The sequence below is a fragment of the Pseudorca crassidens genome, chromosome 15, assembly GCF_039906515.1.
Source record: "Pseudorca crassidens isolate mPseCra1 chromosome 15, mPseCra1.hap1, whole genome shotgun sequence".
NCBI classification, from domain to species: Eukaryota; Metazoa; Chordata; class Mammalia; order Artiodactyla; family Delphinidae; genus Pseudorca; species Pseudorca crassidens.
Genome location: NC_090310.1, coordinates 48,854,798 through 48,864,435, shown reverse-complemented (window position 1 = coordinate 48,864,435; position 9,638 = coordinate 48,854,798).

Genomic DNA, 9,638 nt, shown 5'->3' with positions numbered 1-9,638 from the left:
TAGATATTTACAATAACACAAACATGCTATGTTTGTAGAAATATGTCATCTGTTGCTCTTTGTTTGAGCTCAGCTGGGGTATAGGAAGAGAAATCAGGTTCTGAAGAAAGAACTACAGCACGATTTGGACAGCTGCAGGCATGAATCTCTGAAGAGGATAGCTGGACCAGGTTATGCATCAGACTGAGCTTCTTTGGCCTCAAATTGAGGCTTAGACATAAAAAAGAAGGGCCTGTGAGATGGGGTAGCGTGGGGCTGGCACCAATTGTGCTGGTTGTTAAATTCATAGCCTGTCCCTGCTGTACTGAAACCTATTACTTTCCAGAAGTTCAGATGGCCGGTTTTTAAAGCTATTTCTGGGTTTCAAAATGCCACCACTGTCAGAGTGCTTCAAGCCATACGGGGATGGAAAATAATCTCTCTACACCCACCAAACAGAACAGTGCATCCTTGCCTTGAACCACTTACAAGCATGAACAATAGCCATAAAGGCCTTTAACCATGTGATTTCTGTCCCCTAAACAAGATATCAGTCAGTTCAGTCTGGTTGACACTTTTTTTTTTTTAACAAAGTGAATCAGTTATACATATACATATGTTCCCATATCTCTTCCCTCTTGCGTCTCCCAAGAGGGAGCGAGGGAGGGAGACGCAAGTGGTTGACACTTTTGATTGATATCAATTTACTTAAGTGCTACCTTCTTGTTTAAAGGATTTACTGTACTCAAATACTATTTCTTGAGTCCAGCTAAGAAGCAAAATATGTTTATTAACTGTTTAAAGAGATACATGCCTTTTCAGATAAAAAATGTGTACACTTATTTAAACACATAAGGTGTCATTGTTTTATCTTGATTACCCAACCTCCTGTATTAAACACTACTCTTAAAAACATGCTGAACCTCTTTTTTTTTTTTAATTCATAAACATCAGTTAATCCACTGACTCTGCTTTTTATTACCAAATGCAGAAACGAGAAAAAAGAACACAAACAGAACCCAACTCTTCAGCCCGTATCCCTGACCTGGCTATGAAGTTGAGGAATTTGGCCACTTTCTTCAAGGCTCTTTTCACTTCTGCCAAGTTGTTGGGTTTTGTCAGGTTTGTCCAATTTCCCTTCCCATAAGCAGGCAAAGCTGGTTAACATCACTGTCAGTGGAAAATGGGGACATTGTTAATCTTTTCCAAAAAGGTTTTCTTGACTGAGTTTGGAAGGCCCTGCCTACAACATCTCCTTGGAAGCTTCATAATGATATATAGCAAATTATAGTTTTTGAGAAGTCCTACAATGCCTATTTAATTTGTTTAATCCAGAAGTTCTCACACTTTCTTGACCAAGGAATTCCTTCCACAGAGAAATTTCCTCTACATGTAGGAGCTGGGGGAGAATCACATAGGGACGTGTAAGATCCAAACTTTTACGACAGAATGAGAAACTATTGGAGGGCTTTGAACAGAGGAAGGACATGATTTGTTACTATTTATTAGGCTCCCCTGACTCTATATGAGGTGTGGCTGAAGGGAGCATGGGAAGACCAAGGTAGGAAGATGAGCTAGGAGGCTATTGCAATAATACAAGTGAGCAAACGATGTTAATTTGATCCAGACGATAAAGATGTAGATGATGAGAGGATATCGCTTTCCAGATGTGTTTGGAAGACAGAGTTTTCAATATTTGCTGGCAGATGGGACGTGCCATATGAGAGAGAAAAGTCAAGGATGACTCCAAGCTTTCTGCTCTGAGCAAGTGGCAGAATGTAAGAGTTGCAGATTTGGCATTTGGGGGTAAATCATGAGTGTAGTTCTGGAGATGATAACTTTAAGATGACAATTAGATGTTCAGCAGTAGCCAAGATGTTCTCTGGGATCTGCTCTCTGAACTTGACTTCGTTCAATGCAGTGGTTCACAACTCTGGCTATACCATAGAACTGCCTGGGGAGATTTAAAAGTTCCCTTGTTTAGGGTGCTCCCAAACCAATTACTGAAGCATCTTGGGGTGGACCTAAGGCATGGGCACTCTCAACACCCTCCAGGTGATCCCAATGCATAGTGAGGGTTGAGAACCACGGGTTCAGTGGCGCCAGTAGTTTCTGGGTTTGGAATGGTCATGGCACATTCTGTTAGATGTAGGGACGGGATGGCTGTGCTTCCTGGATGTTAGGAAACTGGAGACCAAGGCAGGCACTATTGCTAGGAAATAGCCACTTCCCAGGTTCTCTCTGATTCTTCAGGTGCTCTCTCTATACTTTCTCCAAATTTGAAGAAATGTCTGGACTTGTGGCTTAGGCACCTCGTTTCATATGTTCTTCACTTAAATTAAGCAGCATTGATGGTGCCTGGAGTCTTCTGGCCCAGGGCCTGAGCCTTTTCTGCTGGTTTCTGGAGATCCATGCTTTATCACTGAGTTACTTGAGAACAGAAGAGCACTTCAGAACCCCCCTCACCTCCCAGCCAGCAGCACTTAACAGTGGAAGCTAATCTGAAAACAGTAGGAATTCAACAGTCCCGGAGTGGGTGGGGGTGAGAGAGTTACAAAGAAAGACAGTTTAAGGGATTTTTGGTCATGGTGGCCTGGTCCTTACGGAGAAGGTAGAGATATTCTTGGAACCCAAACATTTGCCTCCCTCAGTGAAACCTACACACGCGGGTACCACTTTGATGGCTGGAGTCTTCAGGTAAACATCTTCACACATGCCACACGCACACTCAAGCACACACACATTCAACACACAGGCCGCCCACATACACACACAACAAACACTGCACAGGCTCCCATAGTACACCGACATGTCTCTCATCCACAACCCCTCTCATATCAGACCTCTCAGGAAAGAGTTTCAAGGGACTTATTCACATTGCAGGTAACCGAAGGTTAGGTTCTTTATTTACTTTCTATGCCCCCAGATGATTTATGATTTAACTGATGAGCTGTGGAATTTCAGGTCTCGTGGCCCTGGGAAGAAAGGACCCTGGAAAAAAGACAAGTGTCCTTCCAAATTACCCCAAAGCTACTTTATTTGGGCACCAATAGACTTCATTCAGCTACAAAGCCATTCCTGAGAGAGGGAGAAATCCAGGAAGAAGATGGCCCCCAAGCCCCCTTGCCCAGCTGATGGTTTTATCTAAGGCACTGCTTGTGAATTCAGAGCTGAGGAAAGCCCTGAGCTGAAACACTGATTCCTCTTTCCGAGGTAGCAGATGCAATCAGTGCCTGCCCACATTCTGTGCCCTGACCCTGTTGGTGCACAGCAGGTCAGGTTTCAAAGCCCGCTATCTGCAATTCTTTGCCTAAGGGTTTTCTCTAGACAAGAAAGCCCACCTTGCCCACCCCTGCAGCAAACTGGAAGGTCTGACACCACCAAAAAGGACCTCTCCATCTATGACTGGTAGGAACTGGCTTCCTGTCCTTTGAGTGGAATAGTTCTGAGGCATGCTCTACTCTGGGCTTCTAGAACTCTCCATCGGGATCGAGCCTTCAGTGGTGACTCGTTTGATAATACACCCTCTTTTGGCTGCTTTCTTTTCCTGCTTCACTTTCACATAGCCCTACCAAAGTTTTCTGGGATCAACCCTGATATAAATTATTTACACTGACATTTCTTCTCAGGATCAACCTCCAGGGGAACATGTCTTAAGACATGAGGAAAGGAGGAAGTCCCCTGCAACTGTAAATGACAAAAGGTGGACAGAGGTCAGTTTACTCAAAAGGGATCAGAATCACCAATACATCTGTAAAACTGTCCTGTTATCTAGATTTGATTTATTTGTCCTGTTATCTAGAGGAGATTTACCTCTCTGCTAGGGTACCGACCAGAGTGACCATGTAAAGGGGAAGCATATGCACTCAGCCTACGGCCTCACACATCTGCTGGATGAGCAATGACTATAATTTTCCAGGAGGGAGACAATAAAAAAATTCACATAAACTTTGTATTGTGTAAGTGACACTGGTTGTTATGGTCAGCAGTCAGAAAGCTTCCCCGAGGACAGAACTTTTCTGCCTATTAATGTAAAGAAAACGGCTAGCCTGCTTCCCAAGTCTCAGAGTGTAACATTGAAGATGCTAGGATTCATTCCAAAGGAGTTATAATGCCAGTGAAATACAAGAAAGATGTAGCAAATGTGTGTTGCAGGAAAGATAATAAAAGAAATTCTAAGCATTTCAGAGCTCTTGGGGCAAATTGAATCCATGGGAGTTGAAAAATAAAGGCTTGGAAAAATAGACTCTTCTTACAGAGGACAGGAAAATAATGTATTTCTCCATTTTATGAAGGGGAAGCTTTCCTGGACCCAAAATTACTGCCAAAACCATTTCCAAACACACACATACACACACAAAAAAAATATTTAATGAGGATCTACAGTTTTAGTCTTTATAATCAGGCCTTTGTCTAAAGAGTTCCTTTTTCAGTGGGGACACATCCCTATATACAAATCACCCAGCATCCTCCTGTACCTGCTCCCATCTCCATCTTTTCTTTCAGTGGTGATGTCACCTCCTCCAGAGCCAGCCACTGTGGGCCCAGCCAGGGTACCAGTGTCTTCACTGACTCCACACCCTCCACTCCAACACAGCTCAGCAGGGTCCTGCATCATTCACAGGGTGTAAAGAGCTTCAGATGATTTAGGGGTCAACTTGACTATGTTATCAGCACTAGAGCATAAATATTTTTTGTACGGTATCCTGGTGCGTTAGTTCCGTTAGCCCAACCCAAGTGCTGTAACGAAGACCAGCCTCTGCAACTGGTCTTATCCCCTTGTATCTTGATATTTAACAAAGTGAAAATGTGTTTCTTGTTTGTATTACAATCCAATGCACGTCAGTGGAGGGACAAAAAGGATTCGTTCACTAGGTCATTCAGACACCCAGGCTTCCTCCATCTATTGGTTCCACAGTCCCTTAGACAGGAGTTAGAAAACTATTGATTGTTTGATTGCTTGGCTTTACTTTATAGAGCAGTTTTAGGGTCACAGAACAATTGAGCAGAAGGTACAGAGATTTCCCACATTCTCCCTGTCCCTGCCTGTGTACTATCTCCCTCACAATCAATATCCCACACCAGAGTGGTACATTTGTTACAATCCATGAACCTACATCCACAAATCATAATCACCCAGAATCCCTTAAACAATGGATTAAACATTAGAGTTGATGTACATTCTATGGGTTTGGACAAATGTATACTGACATGTATCTACCTTCATAGTATCACAGTTTCCACTGCACTAAAAATCCTCTGTGCTTTACCTATTCATCCTTCCCTTTTCCTTAACCCCTGGCAACCACTGATCTTGTTACTGTTTCCATAGTTTCCTCTTTTCTAGAATGTCATACAGATGCAATCGTTTAGTAATTAGCCTTCTCAGATAGACTTCTTTCACTTAGTAACCTGCATTTAAGATTTCTCCATGTCTTTTCATGGCTTGATATCTCATTTCTTTTTAGCAGTGAATAATATGCCATTGTCTGGATGGACCACAGGTTTTTTTTTTTTCTTAATTTTTATTTTATATTGGGGTATAGTTGATTTACAGTGTTGTGTTAGTTTCACAGGTGTACAGCAAAATGATTCAGTTATACATATACATATATTATTTTTTTTCAGATTCTTTTCCCATATAGATTGTCACAGAGTATTGAGTAGAGTTCCCTGTGCTACACGGTGGGTCCTTGTTGATGATCTATTTCATACATAGTACTGTGTATATGTTAACCCCAACCTCCTAATTTATCCTTCCCCTCTGGTATCCATAAGTTTGTTTTCTAAGTCTGTGAGTCTGTTTTTGTTTTGTAAATAAGTTCTTTTGTATCATTTTTTAGATTCCACATATAAGTGATATTATATGATATTTGTCTTTCTCTGTTTGACTTACTTCACTTAGTATGATCATCTCTAGGTACCACAGTTTATTTATTCATTCATCTCCTGAATGGTGTCTTGGTTACTTCCACATTTTTGGCCATTAGCGAACATTATTTTTAAAGGGCCACATACTAATTATTTTCGGCTTTCTGAATGATCCAATCTCTGTGTTAACTATTGTCATTGTAGTACAAAACTTCCATAAACAATGCATAAATAAATGGACTAGCTGTGCTGCAATAAATCTTTATTTGCAAAAGCAGGCTGTAGAATGCAGATTCCTGCCCTTTGGCCTTCGAGTCCTCCACTGGCTCTCATCAGCAGACAGGGGAAAAGAGACAGTGGAGGATCTGGGACCTGTGGTAAATATTTTTAGAGGACAGGCTCCTATCACTTTAACCTCATTCCTTGGTCAGATCACAGGACCTCACCCAACTGCAAGGGAGCCTGGGAAATGTAGTTTAGCTGTGCCCAGATGCGAGGAAACAGGATTTTGTGAGCTGACCAGCATTCTATTCAAACTGAGAACTAATCACTTTTTATGATAAAGTGTCTCTGGAAAGGATATGGTGAGATTTTAAATAACTGGTTTTATAAGCCCTGGAAACACAGTTCCTACAGGAATTGGAAACTTCGTGAATGTATGATGAAAGAATTTTGCTTACAAGTTACATTATGTTTGAAAGAAACATTGTTTAAGCAATACCAGAAAATCAACTATTGTTTTGTACCTTAAGAATTCTCAGTGTTTCCATATGGATGAATTCTGCAAGTCTTAATTAGGGATTAAAAGGGATCCTGCTGGACTTCTGCTTGTAAGCAACTGGTTAATAGGAGTAATAAATCTCTATTTCTTTTTAAAAGTTCATAATTTTTACTTCCTTGAATGGACATCGGTCTTCCCCCAAATCCCATGAAATTAAAGAGATATGACTGCAGTCATGAGCTTAGCTAATAAACCAAGTTTTGTTCCCTTATTTAGCATGATAGCACAATATTATCAAATTCAGGGTTTATTTCTCTCCAATAATTCCTCAGAGTGGTTATTTTCATGGAAACTGGTACTAGATGATAGTTACTTTTTACCATTCGAGGTCTGAAAGGTGACCATGTTTAGTAGCATTAGCAAACCCAAGGGACAAAAGATATAAATAAAATTTCATCAGGCACTCTTGCCATAAGGAAAAGAAAAAAACCCAATCCATTGTAATTGTTCTGGTGTCCGGTTTGGGTCAGAATAAGCAAAAACCAAAGAAGTAAATCTAAAGCTCTTGTCTTCATTTTTCAGCCTTCAAGCCTTCTAATGAGGCAGAGCTGTGCAGATACATCTAAAATGTTAATAAGAGAAAATGAAAAATAGATGGCAGTTACTTCTGCAGTGCCCTTCTAAGTCACCCCGGAATAGTTAAAGTTATTGCTCCTGATTCTGGGTATATTACATATACTTTGAAAGCAACTTGCTCCAAATATCAAGTCACATTTAAAATTGCCTTACTTGTTTTGCTTTGTGTTTTTAGATGCTGATGCTTTTTCATTTCTTTTACCAATGATGTTCGCCTCTGGCAGGTTCACATAGCGTATCCATTAGGTCAGTGATTCTTTTTTCTTTTTTTTAACATCTTTATTGGAGTATAATTGCTTTACAATGGTATGTTAGTTTCTGCTTTACAACAAAGTGAATCAGTTATACATATACATATGTCCCCATATCTCTTCCCTCCTGCATCTCCCTCCCTCCCACCCTCCTTATCCCACCCCTCTAGGTGGTCACAAAGCACCAAGCTGATCTCCCTGTGCTATGCGACTGCTTCCCACTAACTATCTATTTTACGTTTGATAGTGTATATATGTCCATGCCACTGTCTCACTTTGTCCCAGCTTACCCTTCCACCTCACTGTATCCTCAAGCCCATCCTCTAGTAAGTCTGCATCTTTAATCTTGTCTTGCCCCTAGGTTCTTCTGATCATTTTTTTTTCTTTTTTTCTTTTTCTTTTCATCTGGATGGCTAGCAGTTTCCTGAGCCTCCCTTTCAGAGACTTTGAATGAGCAAAGGCTAAGAGAGGCCTGGGATTCTGCGTTTCTAACAAGCTCTCAGCTGATTGATGCTGCTGGCTTGGTACCCCTCTGATTAACCCCAACTCTGGAGTCTTTCTATTGGAAACCTAACTCAAACTGGCTTAGCAAACAGAAAATGCATTGGCTCACAGAAATTAAAAATCCAGGCAGTCTGACTTTAGACATTGCAAATTCCATCTGTTCAAGTAATATCCTGAGGATCCAGTTTTCCTCTCCTTTTCTCCAGAATCCATTAACATTAACATTCACTCACGGTTGCAAATGGACTGTGATGCGCTCAACCTTACATTTTCTTGTTTCCGAGTCTGATGGAGAAAAGAAATTCTTTCTTTCTTTTCCCAGCTGTTGAAAAAATTTTCTATTATTGCCTCTAATTGAGTCACGCAGTCACCTTGTTTTCGAGGTAACTCTAGGGATGCGATATGCAATCAGTTTGGGTTAATTTGGACCTAACCGTATATTTAAGGGTCTCGGGTACCTGCCATATCTATTCTTCTGCACCAGGGTTTTCTCTGAAGCCATGGAGACTCTCTCAGCTTGAGCCTAATTGCAGCTTAGACATGCATAGGCACTGATGTCCTTGCATCCCCCAACCAAAGGGGGATGGAGTTCGTGGATAGCAGCCCCACCTCCCAGCTTTCAGACAATTATTACGTGTATTCTATAACATTTTTTAGAGGTTCCCAGTAGGATTTTGTCCCAGTTGCCCACTGTGGAAGCCAACTGTATGGTAGACTCTTCATGGATGTTTCCTCTTTGTTTGTCTCTGTCTCCCTACTCCTCACCCTGTTCCTGCAATCACCTAACAAATAAACTACCTGCACCCAAGTCTTTGCCACATGTGCTACTTTTGGGAAAATCCCAATTATAACCCTACATAAATCATGTGGGTTGACATTGAGGGAGGTGGTTCTCCAGAATAACTCGGGGGTTTTGTTTTATCAAAGAGGGGTGAGAGGATGCTGAGAAGGGAAAACAACATATTTCCTCTAAAACCCAGTTAATTTCTGGGTTTGGGTAAATTCACAAACAAATAATACTGAATTGTAACTCAACCAGAATATGAATCGGGGTTGAAGTGTTACATGCAGTGGGTTGGGTGGCAGCATACCAGCTCTAGACACTATCCATCCAGCAGATAGACTGAGCAAGAAGAATGGGAACATGGATCCCACAGCAATTTGAGATGTGGTTTTGGCTAATGGTAAGTTTAAGAAATTAAACATTGCTACCCTCAATCTCCAGTAATCTTAAAACACCTCCGTCAAATTCTCAATGCTGCCATCTCCCCATCCTACCTAGAATAGTGCATTCCAAGCTTCCCACTGTATGATGCATCTCAATCTTCCTTTTCTTAACTAAACTCCAGGTCTCAAAGCTTTCCTGTCCTGTGTCCTATCTGCTGAGGACAAAGCTCGTCTAAAATTGGCTGCTGCGCTGACTGCACTATAGTTATTTAAGAACAAATAAGAATAGACATGACATGATAAGTCTTCCTTCAGCCAGGAAATAACTTCATTATCACACTTTTCTGGAAAACATTAGCCAGAGGTTTTACGGAAACACGTTACAAGGAACTTTTCTCTCCTGAGAGGCACTTTTGCCTCATCTTTGGAAATGCTACATATTGCCTTTCCTTTCAGGGCATCACAGTTAACATTAGCTTATTAAAGGCTCTGAGATAATTGGGCTGAAA